Genomic DNA, 17,199 nt, shown 5'->3' on the forward strand with positions numbered 1-17,199 from the left:
CATTTTGAATGGTGTCAAGTACATTAATTGTGTGAAGTTTATTTATTTCATTACAGAAATTAAAATGTGTGAACTAGGGAGTTCTTTTGCAGTTTGCATTTTAAAATATTTTGTATTGATAGTGGTTAAGAAGTGATAAGAGAAAAGCAAAATATTTTAACAAAATTATTTCCTGCAAAGTGTTAGTGTTGATAAAGTGTACTGTGATTGAGTTAGAATAAAAATATACTTTCTCTCAATTTAATTTTTACTTTATGTACCATATATATGTCATGTATTATCTGCAAATACGTCACTCCAAACATCAATGTAATATTTTCAGTGATAGTGAGCCCAGTCGATGAAGCACATTACTGGTCATACATGGCTAATAATGCTACCAATAATAAGTTGCAGGAAAAGTGTGTGGCCTTTTTTAAATCTTTGGAACCTCTTGCAAAGGAGTTCAGGTATGTTGCACCATTATTTTCTTGCCATTACAACATAGCTACTAGTTGCTACACAGCATGTCCTGTTCATCTTGACATCCCCAAATAACTTTGTGTCCACGAGAAAAATAATAATAATAAAAAAAGCAAATGTTATGTAGCTGTTAAGCTGACATTAAACAGCCTGATTGTCTTGCTTGTAATTTTCTTGTAACAAATGGGAACAGAAAGAAAATGCACACCAGTCATTCAGTCAACCGTCTTCAAGTGAAGGTTTGTTTTGTGGTCTGTGACATGTATGGTACCTGCTGTTTGCACTCTAACATGTTGATAATTTACATTGTTTCTGATGGTGCTCCCAACAGGTTTTAAATAAGTCCTAGGAGTTCAGACTTGTAACTAAGGTTCCGTAATACTTTAAAAGCCATTAAAATTGCAACATCATGCTAGTGACGTGGCACTGTTGTCAAACTGACTTGAAGTGTATTAAATGCTTCGATATGTAAATGATTAACGTTTCAGTGCAACCTCACAAAGTAGGTAGGAGTAGTACTATCTAGATTCTGTAGATAAGAAAACAATACACAGAAGGTTTCTCTTTCAGAAATCACATTTGAATGTTGTTTATTTGTGAGAATATTGTGTTTTGCATCATGTAAGATGAAGATATGTCTACCAGCATCAGTAAGAATTGGAAAGTGGCAGGATTGTGCCGTACCAAGTCTGCAGTTTACTATTCCACAGTACTGCAGCTTGCTTTGATCAGGATCTCACAGCTGTCATGCACATACATTAGCCAGCCAGAACATTATGACCAACTACCTAATAGCCGGTATGTCCACCTTTGGTGCAGAACAGCAGCAGTACATAGTAGCATTGAAGCAATGAGGTCTTGGTAGGTCACTGGAGGGAGTGGGCATCACATCTCCACACACAAGTCAGCTAATTATTGTAAATTCTGGGAGGGGGGGGGGGGGCAATGATCTCTGATGCCTTAATCAATCACATCCCAGGTGTGTTCAATCAGGTTCAGATCTGGCAAGTAGGGAGGCCAGCACATCAATTGGAACTTGCCACTGTATTCCTCGAACCACTGCATCACACTTCTGGCCTTATGATGTTGTTTTATTAAAAAATGCCACAGCCATTAGGAAACATTATCAAATGACTCTCTAAGCACTATGTGACTTAACTTCTGAGGTCATCAGTCCCCTAGACTTAGAACTACTTAAACCTAACTAACCTAAGGACATCACACACATCCATGCCTGAGGCAGGATTTGAAACTGCGACTGTAGCAGCTGCGTGGTTGTGGACTGAAGCGCCTAGAACCACTCGGACACATTGGCCGGCCGAAACATTATCATCATGAAGGGGTGTATGTGGTCTGCAACCAGTGTACAATACCCCTTGGTGTCATGGTGCCTTCAGTGAGCTCCATTGGACTCATGGATGTCCACATGAATTTTCCCTAGAGCATTATGGAGCCTCACCAGCTTGTCTCCATCCCAGACTACAGGTGTCTAGGAGCTATTCCCCTGGAAGACGACTGATTCGCACCCTTCCATCAACATGATAAAAAAGGTATAAAAATTCATCAGGATATGCAGTGCTCTGCCATTGTGCCAATGTCCAGTGCCGATTGTCACGTGCCCATTTCAGTCGTAGTTACCAATTCGTGGTGCTAACAATGGAATGTGCATGGGTCACTGACTGCAGAGGCCCATTGTTAGGAGTATTCTGTGCACTGTGTGTTCAGGCACACTTGTACTCTGCCTAGCATTAAAGTTTGACATCAGTTCAACCACAGTTTGCAACCTGTCCTGTTTTATCAGTCTGCCCAGCCTATGACATCTGAAATCTGTAAAGGGGATGGCCACTTTGGCGATGTAAGGGGTACCAAATTTGTTATAAAAGTCAGTAAATTACTCAACATACAGTATTTTTCAGTACAGGTATTTCGTTCATTCCAAGCAACTATCGATTCGTGATGTCATCGTCTAGACATGGGGTGATTATAATCTGAATCCGTTTTAGCAAATTAATAGTTTCTTTCAAGTGATAAAACTTGATTGATTATGAAATACAAGTTATTGAAGTTTATTCAGAATGGGAAATGTTAATTAGTAATTGCTGGCCATAATTTATCTGTTTAATATGAAGATATTTTGAATTTTGTGTGCATGAAAAAATGTGAACTTATGTGTGGCTTTTACTCTGAGACGAGTTATCACTTAGAGTGCAAAAAGAGTGCATGTACAGTTCATTTTTAGAGTGCAAAAAGAGCGCATGTACAGTTCGCTGACCTGCATGCTGAATTTTAATTTTTGTAATTTTGACCCGAATGGAGACAAATCCAGTTTCATTTAGACTTTACGTGAGAAAGACACATCAAAAGAGTCATTTAGCCCATTAGGGAAAACTGAAACCTACGTGCTCAGTTTGAAATATGTGACACACTACTGCCTGATCGAGCTGTCCAGTGAGTTGTGTAGAATAGTTTCAAAGGTGCTTGGACTTAATGCACGAAGTTGGAAATTAATTTTGAGACAAGTGCTGATTTTGACAAAAATGAACTGAAAGTTTAGTCAAAATATCGAGGCTCTGTTTTAATTGAGACAAGTATCACCTTGTTGATCGCGTTGCTTAGCAACACTGTAATGCAGATTAATTAATTCATTAGAACCATTTGCGACATAATAAGTCACATTACACATACAAACTGTTACACGAAATTTGCTGACTGCATGAGAGTATGAGAGTGATTTTATTTCTAGAAATGCCAATAAACTGGCGGTTTCAAAAGTTAAATTACTAGCTGTTGTGTAACTTTATTGATTGTTGCATGGCACTACTGAACGTTTTGTATTGTATCTCTTCACAAGACATCTCAAGAAGCTGACATAAACAAGAAACAAGAAGAAGACTAAAGAAGAGCCATCGGTATACAGCCCAACCCCACGACATCTGGACGTGGTTTCACCGTGTGTTGAAGACACTCACCACACCACTCCTTGAACACCCAGCAAGTCATGCAGTTTTCAAAATGCTCGTGCTGAGCTGTTGGTCAGACTCAGATAGATCTTGCACCTTCCCCATTCTACACGCAGACAGCACGCTCACTGACAGAACATATACTGTGCATGTGTCTGACTACCAGTCATTCCTCTCCAGGTGACACTGCTATCATCTGGACGGATTTATATCGATAGTAGATCAGTGGTCATAATGTTCTGGGTGGTCTGTATATGTAATCAGTGGGTCCAGGAGAGCCATCCTCAACACTGTGCAGGATCCCAACAGCCCCACACAGCTAAGACACATTGATCACTCAACCATGCAGAATTATATGCCTACTTCTTATAGGCAACTTGAGTCAGGAAACAGGCTTGTTTGCATGAACAGTGCTATGGTGTCTGGAGCACTAAAGACTGCGAGCACAGCTACCATTATTGCGTCTTCCCATGATGTGGCAGCATGGAGAAGTGTGCCGACAGTGGTGCACCCAGTGACAGTACTGGACACCGGAGTGGCACCACATTGAGCTTTCAGAGGGGTCCTGCTTTTACAAACAGCATCTCAGTGGATATGTACATTTGGGAAAGTTCTGAAGAAAACAAACATTGTCTATTGCATTCTTCATTGTTGTTTTAGTCCAGTCTCTTGTGTGATGGTATGGGGTGCCATCAACCATACAACACAATCACCAGTAGTTTGGACAGCATCCATGAAATTTGTGACAAGTTAATGTTAGTGGACGTGCTCTGTCTTTGATGTGTCCATGACATTATATTTCAACACGGTAACACAAAACAGCATGTTGCCTGTGCTGTTACGACCTATCTCAGTATGGAGGATGTTTGACTCGTGTCCAGGTCAACACATACTCCATATCTTTCCCGCATTGAAAACATTGGATCCCAGGGCAATATCGACAATGTCTCTCACAGTCAGATAAACAGTTGAACAGTGGACGGCACATTGGACAGCAGGGACAGGTCAGCTGTCATCAGATGTCATGATAATTTATACTCTACAAATCATTAAAGACTACAAAATGTCAGTTTCAAAAGAATGGCTTTATTCATTTTGCAAACAGTGTGGCCCTTTCATTCTGTTTGAGAATATCTCTAATTCCTCCTGTACATCACATTTGATACTGTAGATAATAATTAAGGTTATCCAGAATAAATCACACTGCATGTCTCTGTCTGTTGACATAGCAATCCTAAATAGTCTTATTCCTCAGACTTGTGCTGCCTGAATTTACTGTTTTTACCCGATTGTAATACGAAGTTCATTTTCCCAATTCGTCATTTGAAAAATACAGCGTCATCTTATATTAACAGATTAAACCCTTCTGCTTAGGTCAACATTTCTACATTGTTTAATAGAGCATATAGGGGTCATCTCCCCCATGAACCATGGACCTTGCCATTGGTGGGGAGGCTTGCATGCCTCAGCGACACAGATAGCCGTACCGTAGGTGCAACCACAACGGAGGGGTATCTGTTGAGAGGCCAGACAAACGTGTGGTTCCTGAAGAGGGGCAGTAGCCTTTTCAGTAGCTGCAGGGGCAACAGTCTGGATGCTTGACTGATCCGACCTTGCAACACTAACCAAAACAACCTCGCTGTGCTGGTACTGCGAACGGCTGAAAGCAAGGGGAAACTACAGCCGTAATTTTTCCCGAGGGCATGCAGCTTTACTGTATGGTTAAATGATGATGGCATCTCCTTGGGTAAAATATTCCGGAGGTAAAATAGTCCCCCATTCGGATCTCCGGGCAGGAACTACTCAAGAGGATGTCGTTATCAGGAGAAAGAATACTGGTGTTCTACGGATCGGAACGTGGAATGTCAGATCCCTTAATCGGGCAGGTAGGTTAGAAAATTTAAAAAGGGAAATGGATAGGTTAAAGTTAGATATAGTGGGAATTAGTGAAGTTCGGTGGCAGGAGCAACAAGACTTCTGGTCAGGTGACTACAGGGTTATAAACACATAATCAAATAAGGGTAATGCAGGAGTAGGTTTAATAATGAATAGGAAAATAGGAACGCGGGTAAGCTACTACAAACAGCATAGTGAACGCATTATTGTGGCCAAGGTAGATACGAAGCCCATGCCTACTACAGTAGTACAAGTTTATATGCCAACTAACTCCGCAGATGATGAAGAAATTGAAGAAATGTATGATGAAATAAAAGAAATTATTCAGATAGTGAAGGAAGATGAAAATTTAATAGTCATGGGTGACTGGAATTCGTCAGTAGGAAAATGGAGAGAAGGAAATGTAGTAGGTGAATATGGATTGGGAGTAAGAAATGAAAGAGGAAGCCGCCTGGTAGAATTTTGTACAGAGCACAACTTAATCATAGGTAATACTTGGTTCAAGAATCATAAAAGAAGGTTGTATATATGGAAGAAGCCTGGAGATGCTGACAGGTTTCAGATAGATTATATAATGGTAAGACAGAGATTTAGGAACCAGGTTTTAAATTGTGCGACATTTCCAGGGGCGGATGTGGACTCTGACCGCAATCTATTGGTTATGAACTGTAGATTAAAACTGAAGAAACTACAAAAAGGTGGTAATATAAGGAGATGGGACCTGGATAAACTGACTAAATCAGAGGTTGTACAGAGTTTCAGGGAGAGCATAAGGGAACAATTGACAAGAATAGCGAAAGAAATACAGTAGAAGAAGAATGGGTAGCTTTGAGGGATGAAGTAGTGAAGGCAGCAGAGGATCAAGTAGGTAAAAAGATGAGGGCTAGTAGAAATCCTTGGGTAACAGAAGAAATATTGAATTTAATTGATGAAAGGAGAAAATATAAAAATGCAGTAAATGAAGCAGGGAAAAAGGAATACAGACGTCTCAAAAATGAGATCGACAGGAAATTGCAAAATGGCTAAGCAGGGATGGCTAGAGGACAAATGTAAAGATGTAGAGGCTTATCTCACTAGGGGTAAGGTAGATACTGCCTACAGGAATATTAAAGACACCTTTGGAGAAAAGAGAACCACTTGTATGAATATCAGGAGCTCAGATGGAAACCCAGTTCTAAGCAAAGAAGGGAAAGCAGAAAGGTGAAAGGAGTATATAGAGGGTCTATACAGGGGTGATGTACTTGAGGACAATATTATGGAAATGGAAGAGAATGTAGATGAAGATAAAATGGGAGATATGATACTGCGTGAAGAGTTTGACAGAGCACTGAAAGACCTGAGTCGAAACAAGGCCCCAGGAGAAGACAACTTTCCATTAGAACTACTGACAGTCTTGGGAGAGCCAGTCCTGACAAAACTCTACCATCTGGTGAGCAAGATGTATGAGACAGGCGAAATAACGTCAGACTTCAAGAAGAATATAATAATTCCAATCCCAAAGAAAGCAGGTGCTGACAGATGTGAAAATTACCTAACTATCAGTTTAATAAGTCACGGCTGCAAAATACTAACGCGAATTCTTTACAGACAAATGGAAAAACTATTAGAAGCCGACCTTGGGGAAGATCGGTTTGGATTCCTAAGAAATATCGGAACACGTGAGGTAATACTGACCCTATGACTTATCTTAGAAAATAGATTAAGGAAAGGCAAACGTATGTATCTAGCATTTGTAGACTCAGAGAAAGATTTTGACAATTTTGACTGGAATACTCTCTTTCAAATTCTGAAGGTGGCAGGGGTAAAATACAGAGAGCGAAAAGCTATTTACAATTTGTGCAGAAACCAGATGGCAGTTATAAGAGTTGAGGGACGTCAAAGGGAAGTGGTGGTTGGGAAGAGAGTGAGACAGGGTTGTAGCCTCTCCCCGATGTTATTCAATCTGTATATTGAGCAAGCAGTAAAGGAAACAAAAGAAAAATTCGGAGTAGGAATTAAAATCCATGGCGAAGAAATAAAAACTTTGAGGTTCGCCGATGACATTGTAATTCTGTCAGAGACAGCAAAGGACTTGGAAGAGCAGTTGAATGGAATGGACAGTGTCTTTAAAGGAGGATATAAGATGAACATCAACAAAAGCAAAACGAGGATAATGGAATGTAGTCGAATTAAGTCAGGTGATGCTGAGGGAATTAGATTAGGAAATGAGACACTTAAAGTAGTAAAGGAGTTTTGCTATTTGGGGAGCAAAATAACTGATGATGGTCGAAGTAGAGAGGATATAAAATATAGACTGGCAATGGCTAGGAAAGCATTTCTGAAGAAGAGAAATTTGTTAACATCGAGTATAGATTTAAGTGTCAGGAAGTGGTTTTTGAAAGTATTTGTATGGAGTATAGCCATGTATGGAAGTAAAATTTGGACGATAACTAGTATGGACAAGAAGAGAATAGAAGCTTTTGAAATGTGGTGCTACAAAAGAATGCTGAAGATTAGATGGATAGATCACATAACTGATGAGGAAGTTTTGAATAGGATTGGGGAGAAGAGAAATTTGTGGCGCAACTTGACTAGAAGAAGGCGTTGGTTGGTAGGACATTGTCTGAGGCATCAAGGGATCACCAATTTAGTATTGGAGGGCAGCGTGGAGGGTAAAAATTGTAGAGGGAGACCAAGAGATGAATACACTAAGCAGATCCAGAAGGATGTATGTTGCATTAGGTACTGGGAGACAAAGAAGCTTGCACAGGATAGAGTAGCATGGAGAGCTGCATCAAACCAGTCTCAGGACTGAAGACCACAACAACATCAACATATGGGTCATCTTACATTTACAGATGAAGCCTTGGCTATTGAGGTCATGTGCAGACTTATGTTAAGGAATTTGGAAGGGCAGGGCTGGGCAAATGATACCTGCCTTCTAACAGGCTCAAGATTTCCCAATATGCCGACATCCTTGATTACGGTATCAACATTGCTCAAACAGTCATGTGACATTTGACTCATCCTGTGCTAGGTCAAGTAATATGCGAGAAACCAATAACTAGCTGCTACAGCAATCTATAGCTCTGCTTAAAATTTGACAATTTTGTGAAACACAGGAAGAAATAGCACCAAATTCTATCTTCTTACAAACTATTGTTGCATTTGAACAGGTTTGCAATGAAAGTTCTTATACATGTATGGAAACTGTGTATAAACATTATGCTGCTTTTTAAGTAAAGGTAACATTCGGAAGTGGAAATGTTGTCCTTCAAAAACATTACTTGATTCTGAACCCAGATCAGTATTTGATTTGATTATGAGAAACTGTAATGATTTACCAACTAGGTTGGAAAAGAGAAATTCAGTGGCTGTTCACATAATAGAATATGGGGTAACAACAATACCAGCTGTTAATCCACTTTAGAACATGATACTGACATTCAGATGATAAAAGAAGGAAAATTTATTGAGAATGAAATGCCTAACAAATGAAATAAATCATATTAAACTGACTTAACTGATGTCATGACAATAAATTACAGTGGCAAGACCCATCATCAAAAGAAAAAGGTTCAAATGGCTCTGAGCACTATGGGACTTAACATTTGAGGTCATCAGTCCCCTAGAACTTAGATCTACTTAAACCTAACTAACCTAAGGACATCACACACATCCATGCCCGAGGCAGGATTCGAACCTGCGACCGTAGCGGTCGCGCGGTTCCAGACTGAAGCGCCTAGACCCATCATCGACATAATACCAACAGACATTACTAGGTTTTGGGACAAGTGAAAGTTTGAGAAATGGACTGAATCGTGGTTTTGAGCTTTCATTTATGTATTAGTTGTTGTTATACTAACTTGTTTGGGAACTAGATGAGTGTCTGTATGGAAGTAGCAAGTGGGCAGCAAATTAAGCCATGTTGCCAACCATGGCAATCTATACCACGTACTTTGGCTTTTTAGAGACAACTGCCATGTTTAAACTGCAGTTTGCATGAATCCATTTTTAGTCAGAATTGAGTTGACTTTAAAATTGGAAAAATACATAACAAGAGTATTCATTTCTGCAGAAGATGGGGCCAGAGGTGTAGTTATATGTTCCATGCTGCAATGTTGTTGATGCCAACTGTGAACTATGATGGGAATGAAAGGGGGTGTATCAGTTGCTGGTTCTACACAGCCAATGAGTGAGCAATGAGCAGACGATATGTTGGGAGGCAAGAAACATTGAAGCATTGTCGTGTTAGTATAGAAGTGAAATCTGATATGTATTCGTATAAAAACAGCTGTGTTCTCAGGTCCCACTGTAACCTCAGAAATCGCAGCATATTCTGAAGAAACAGCCAAATACTTGTGACAATGAAGATATAAATTTCACAGATGCACTATGAGGATGACGAAGATTAAAAATAGTGATACCACAGATGGCAAGATTAGTAAGAGGAAAATGTAGAAAAGAAAACAGTCTACAAATGAATGTAAACCTTTGGAAAGGTTAGTAAGGAGAAAATGTAGAAAAGAAAACAGTCTGCAAATGAATGTAACCATTTCTCTATGTTTATTTTATTTCTGGCAGATACTTTTATGTCAGTAAAACAGTTTGTAATTTTGATTAGTCAGCATAAGTTAAAAATAATTTTTCTCGAGGAGTCTATTAAAAAACAGAGTAGTCTCATAATCAGGGTCCTCTTATATTTGGGTAAATATGGTAGTTGTAAATTGCCTGTCCATCCAAGTGATATAATTACCTTTGCAGTGGTTACAATCAGTTCTGTAGTCACATAAATCTTTCTGTAGTCACATAAATCATATAAATTTATTGAACTTGTTACATACATTATCTCACAGCTAAGACCTAATATTCCAATAGTATGTTAGACATATTTTCAATTTTTTTATCCTTTGTATTCAGCTGCCATGACAACTTCCTACATTATGTGAAGCTCTTTTTTCACAATATTTTTGTAAAAGGACAATTTCAGTATATCATGTACAGGTGCAGCAGCCTTTTCAGTAGTTGCTGGGGCAGCAGTCTGAATGACTGGCCTCGAAACATTAGCCAATAAGGCCTTGATATGCTGTTACTGTGAATGGCTGAAAGCAAAGGAAAAGTGCAGCAGTTTTGATTTCTCAAGGAGCCCTACTACTTGCTTAAATGATGATGGCATCCTCTTGGATAAAATATTTTGCAGATGAAATAGTCCCCCATTCGGATATCCAATTGGAGACTACTGAGGAGGATATCATTACTAGGAAAGGCAGAACTAGGATTGTAGGCTCAGAATATAGAATGTTAGATCCTTTAATCATAAAGGTAGGCTAGAGAATTAAAAAGAGAAAATAGACAGGTGGAAGTCAGATATAGTAGAAATTAGTGAAGTGTGGTGACAGAAGAACAAAGCTTCTGGTCAGGTATGTACTGGATTATAAACACAAAATCAAATAGGGTTAACGCATGAGTGAGTGTAATAATGATGAGGGCAAGCTTCTGACAATGTGGGTAAGCTCCTGTTAACAGCATCATGAATGCATTATTGTAGCCAAGATATACCCAAAGCTAAAACCCACTACAATAGTACTAGTTAATATGCTAACTATCTCCACAAATGATGAACAAAATGAAAGAATGTATGATGAGCTAAAATAAATTATTCACATAATTAAGAGACACAAATATTTGATTGTGATGGGCAACTGTAACTCAGTAGGAAGAAAAGTAAGAGAAGGAAGAATAGTAGAAGAGTATGGACTAGTAGAAAGGAATGACACAGGGAACTGCCTGCTAGAATTTTGTCCAGAGCATAATTAATCCTTCCTAATATTTGGCTTAAAGATAATTAAAGAAGGTAGTATATGTGAAAGAGACCCGGAGACACAGGAAGATTTCAAATAAATTACAAAATGGTGGGACAAACATTTTGAAACCAGATTCTAAACTGCAAAACATCTGCAAGGGCAGGTGTAGTCTCTGACCATAATTTATTGGTTATCAACTATAGATTAAAACTGAAGAGATTGCGAAAGAAGGTAATTGAGGGACGTAGACAAATGGAAAGAATCAGAGGTAATCGAGAGTTTCAGAAGATGTGCTAGACACTGACTGAATCAGGGGAAAACACTACAATGTAAGATGAATGGGTAGCTTTGAAAGATGAAATAGTTAAGGCGTCAGAAAATCTAATAGGCAGAAAGACATGTCCTAATAGAAATCATTGGATAATGCATGAGATATTGAATCTAATTAATGAAAGGAAAAAATAAAATAATTTACCAAATGAAACCACAAAAGAGAGTGTTGACATCTAAAAAGTGAGGTCTTCAGGGAGAGCAAAACAGCAAAGCAGGAATGGCTATAGAAGAGAAACAAACTGGAAACCAATACTATAGCAAGAGAAGAGGAAGTAGATGAAGGAGAGTTGGAAGACATGTTATTGCAAGAGGAATTTGACAGAGCACTGAAAGACCCAAGTGGAAACAAGGCCCCTGGGCTAAATGACATTCCTTCACAATTATTGAGGCCATTGGGAGATCCAGCCGCAACAAACTGTTACACCTGGTACGTAAGATACATGAGGCAGGCAAAATACCACCAGAATTCAAGTACAATGTAATATTTCATATTCCAAAGAAGGGAGATGGTGACAGGTGTGAGTATTACCTGAGTCATCAGTGTAATAAGTCATGGTTGAATAATACTAACATCAATTAGTTACAGAAGAATGGAAAAACTGGCAGAAGCCAACTGTGGGGAAGATCATTTTGTGTTCCAGATAAAACGTAGGAACGCCCTAGGCAGTACTGATAGTACAACTTCTCTTGGAAGACAGGTTAAGGAAAGGCAAACGTACATTTATAGGATTTATAGAGGTAGAAAAAGCTTTTGGAAATGTTTACTTTAAACACTCTTTGAAATTATGAGTGAGGCAGGATAAAACACAGCGAGCAAAGGTTATTTATAAGTAGTACACACAGAATACTGCAATTTTAAGAGTCAAAGAACAAGAAAGGGATGCAGTGGTTGACAAGGAAGTGAGACAGGGATGCAGGGGTTGACAAGGAAGTGAGACAGGGTGTAGACTATTCCTGATGTTATTCAGTTTGTACAGTGAGCAAGCAGTAAAAGAAAGCAGGGACAAATTTCAAGAGAGAATTAAAGGCCAGGGAGTCATGGCATTGTAATTCTGACAGACAGCAAAGGACTTGGAAGAGCAATTCAATGGAATGGAATCTTGAAAAGAGGTTACAAAATAAACATCAACAAAAGTAAAAAAAGGGTGATGGAATGTAGTCTGGTTAAGTCAGGCAATCCTGAAAGAATTAGATTAGGAAATGAGGTATTAAAAGTAGCAGATGAATTTTGGTATTTGGGCTGCAAAATAACAGACAATGGGCAAAGAAAAGATAATGTAAAATTCAGACTGGCTAGATCTTTTGAAAAAGAGATGTGTAATATAAGTTTAATTGTAATGAAGTCTTTCCTGAAGTTATTTTTCTCCAAAAGATCCATAGTGAAGATGTATAACATGTCAGAGAACAAGAACACACAATACATATTCATAAAGAAAAACTGATATGCTAATATACCTTCCTCATATCCCAAGTGAAATGGTTCTTGTGGGCATGGAATAACTCAAAAAATCGTAAACGTGTTTTCATTTAAAAAGTGATAACAAACTTATCACAAAACATGTAGTTGTTCAGCTTACTGAGGTGTAGATGCTGATTGTTAGCTTGTTGTGGCCATGCATAATCAAATAGAAAAATAATTTTTACACCATTTATTTACTGTTGTGGTTAACTTGTGAAAACATTTATTTCCACACATAAATTAATTACACAGAAGTGTGTGATTTGCATGACATTCAATCTCAATGAGACAAAATAAAGAACAATTATATAACAAAAAACAAAGAATAAACACAATGTGGCACAGAACCGTGGAACTCTTGTACAGTCTGCACCACTGTACCATGGAGTGTATATAGTGGGAATCACTGCACAATGTGGGATTGTAGCTTGGTGGCAAAGTCTGACGCTGCGACAGTTTCATCATTGATGAATTCTCTGGGCAGACATAATGATTTTCTGTACACCAAATGTGCCACTGTGGCTTGGAGATCAGGCTTGAAGGCTGTTCGCAGTCCTAATAAATTGGTTGGTAGAGTTTCTGTCTTTGTCTGTTGTGTGACATGATTTCAGTTGTTGGTGACATGATTTCAATTGTTGGTGCAGACATCTCACCATGCAGTTCTCTGGGGGATGAATCCTTCATCTGTCGTTATTCTCAGTGGTATGGCAAAATGCGCAATCCAGCCTCTGAAAAACGTTTTTGCCACAGTCTCCATAGTGATGTCGGCCATAGGTAATGCTTTTTGAGTATCTCTTCATGATCATAAGGTAGTAACTGCAGCCTTTGAATTTTGATAGTGGGCATACAATATCCATATGGACATGGTCAAATCGCTGGATAGGTGGTATAAATGCACATAGTAGTGCCTTGATGTGTAATGTGATTTTGTACTTTTGAAAGGCCGTACATTGTCGGATGTACAATTTACAGTTGACATTCATGCTGGGCCAGATGAAACATTGTTCCTTGGACTTCAGGATGTGCTAGAATGTTTATTGAAGCAATTGCCTGGGCCCAGAATTGCTGCAGGACAAATGGCAGAGACTTTAACTTTGTGACAACACAGTATAATTCCACAGTTGTGCCTTGTTTTGTCACTCTTCATAGTTGGAAACTTGATTATTGCAAATTCAATGTTCTTCATTGTTGTTGTGCCCACAACGTGGTATTAAAATCAATAGCTGCTGCTATGGCCTCAATGTGCACTGATGTATGCTCAATCATGTCCATAGCGTCAATCCGAGAGAGTGCGTCAGCGGGTACATTAAGTTTGCATTGCACATATATGATGTTGGTTGCAAATTGGCCAATGTAGTCAGTATATATCAGTTGTCTTGCGATACTTTACTTGGCTTCACTTTGAAGGCATAAGTTAATGGCTTGTGGTCCGTAAAGATACTGAAATGATGGGCTTCCAAAGAATGTCTGAATTTTTTACTGCAGCATAGGCCGCGTGCAGCTTGTGATTGTACATCACTCACTTCTGTTATGGGGGTGACAGGTTTTGGCAAAAGAAAGCAAGTGGTTGCCAACACTGGTTCATCCTCTGCTGCAACACTGCCCTAAGTGTGTTAGCAGAAGCATCGACCATTAATGCTAACGGTGCATTTGCTATAGGATGTGCTAGTAGAGCTGCATCCTCTATTGCTGTTTTGATAGCATTAAAAGCGGAGTTTGCCTTTGCGTGTCCATTGTTGTCTGTCATTTGACAAGTATGCACCCTTCAAGAGTTCATTTAATGGTGCTATCATTGACACATGATGTAACACATAGTGCTGTTAGAAATTTATTACACCAAGATAACGCCACAACTGCCGAATTGTAACTGGCTGTTGATATGCATCTATGGCTTCCACCTTGTTTTGCAGTGGTCAGGTGCCACACGCATTCACTTTGTAGCCAAGAAACTGAACTTCCTTGATGCCAAAAATACATTTTAGTGAGTTCACTACTAGTTTTTGTGTACACAGAAGTTCAAACAACTTTGTCAAATGCTGCATATTTTCTCATCAGATGCAGATGTATCAAGCACATTGCTGTATATACATAACAAAATTGTAGATCATGCGTTATTTCATCCATGAGTCGCCAAAAAAGGCTGCACTGCTTTACAGAGCCTGAATGGCATTTGCCTGAACTCAAATAAACCAAATGTTGTGGTAACAGCTGTCTTGGAAACGTCTTCAGGAGCAACGGGTATCTGATAGTATGCTCTGACCAAGCCTGTTGTTGAAAAATCGTGTTTCCTGTATCCTGACAGAGAAATCCCCTATATGTGGCACAGGATATCTGTCTGGAATGGTCCTTGCATTTAACTGCTGGTAATCACTGCAGGGGTACCAACCATTCTTCTTTTTGGGCTGCCTAGCTACTAATGAAGAGTGGTAAATAACTTGAGCTAACATACTACAAAACTATTGTTTGACAATTTTTAATTTATTTTGTCTAAACATCAAAGGCGTGCATAAGTTGGCAGGTCTGGATTGTGAGGATATGATGAACCACTGAGTGTTTGACAGGTGGTAACATTATTGATTGCCTCATGATCTCCAGGAAATTTTTTAGTATATTTTCTGGCACAATTGCTCTGACTTTTGTAGTAGCTGTATAGTTCACCTTACCTTGTGCAGTCATGTTTATTGTTGTGTCACTTAATCGCTGCTGACTTAAATGCGGTACCAGATCATAGAATGCCAGGAAGTCTGTTCCTAGTAAGGGGTGTGATACATCAGCCACAGCAAACCACCACTCTCCCGACACAGTCCTGGGTTGAGTAGTACAGTGACATGTCCATATGTTGTAATTTTTGTAGCATTGCGGCATACAGACAAGCATTGCCACAGCTTAGACGATGGTCACAGGGTACATTGATATTTCCGCTCTGGTGTTTGTTAGATACTGCACTTTTGTGTTGCAGTCCTTAATAAACAAATGCTGCGTGTTGCCAGTGAACATGGTTGTACACTTTACATGGTGGTATGCACTTGCATGTATCTTCACCAGATTATCTGTGGTACCAATGTATGTTGTGTGTCACTGGCAAACGACTTTGACTCCTTGATCATCAACATGTGCATCACCTTTCATGTTTTTTGTAGCATGTCACTTGTACTGTAAGCTCATCTAGTTGAGACTGTAGTGATGACAAAGTTGCTGAGTTTGTGTTATCTTGTGCAGTAGCAATTGTATCGGCGAGTGTCGTCTGTATGTTTCCACTATCCGATCAGCTGTTTGTGCTAATATTTTCAGATCTCTGAGACATAGCATTAAAATCTTCCATGTATCCGCCAGTAGTCAGGATAGCCATATATTGCATAATACGTTGGCACTGACTGTATAACTTGCTAGGGTATACAGGTGACAAAGCGGTTGTGGTGCAATTCTGTCACCAAATTCATCTGTTCGTAAAAGCTTCTCCATACATTTAGCTTCTAACTGGGATTGTTGCATAATCAATGCCTCTTTTTATGACAGCATATAGGTCTGTTTCTGGAGGCATAGCAAGAATGTCTTAGACTCCTGTGGCAAGATCTTCTATTAACGCAGCTACCACATGACTATATTTTGTTTCATCTGCCATAATCTGTTCGAAGATGAATTTGCTTTGTAATTTTGCAAACCAAAGCAAGGGGTTATGTTGCCAAAAAAGGTCCTGGCTTGATCATAACCCTGCTGATAACTCCCATTACTTGAGGCTGGCTAGGTAGGCTCTGGCGAGGAATTAATCTTTGTGCTGAGTGAAAAACTGACGTGGCTGGTGCAGTAGTAACAGTCGTAGTTTTGATTAGGCGTGGAATGTTGTAGCCAATGTGGAAGTACTGTTATACGTAATCATATCGGGCGGTGCCAGTTATATGTGGTTAACTCATGAAAAAATTTATTTCCACATATAAATTAATTACACAGTAGTATGTGGTTTGCATGACATTTAGTGTTAATGAGACTAAACAAGGAATAACTATATAATCAAAAACAAAGATTTAACACAATATGGCACAGAACCATGGAACTCTTGTGTAGTCTATACCACTGTATTATGGAATGTATATACTGGGAGTTGTTCCACAGTGATCGAATTACTGCACTGAATTTGTGCAGATGTGAGATAGTACATCATACATTTTTTGATGCAAAACTCAGATAGTATGTAATGCATGAATAGTTAAATGTATGTGGGGGGAAGGGGGGGGGGGTGGCAATTGATTAGTAATTGCTTGAATAATTGGAAAAAAATTATTGAAAAGAATAGTTGATAGAAACTGAA

The 17,199-nt window shown here is 39.1% G+C and overlaps 1 protein-coding gene across 1 annotated transcript in view; it reads left to right on the forward strand.

Annotated features, from left to right (window-relative positions):
• The first annotated feature begins 416 nt into the window (after positions 1–416).
• Positions 417–17,199, forward strand: part of LOC126161972 (cytoplasmic dynein 2 heavy chain 1) — a 778,966-nt gene continuing 762,183 nt past the window's right edge. Inside the window, 1 exon segment of the mRNA XM_049918163.1 lies at positions 417–449. The gene's annotated coding sequence lies outside the window, so the exon portion shown is untranslated.

The sequence above is a fragment of the Schistocerca cancellata genome, chromosome 2 (assembly GCF_023864275.1).
Source record: "Schistocerca cancellata isolate TAMUIC-IGC-003103 chromosome 2, iqSchCanc2.1, whole genome shotgun sequence".
Taxonomy (NCBI): Eukaryota; Metazoa; Arthropoda; class Insecta; order Orthoptera; family Acrididae; genus Schistocerca; species Schistocerca cancellata.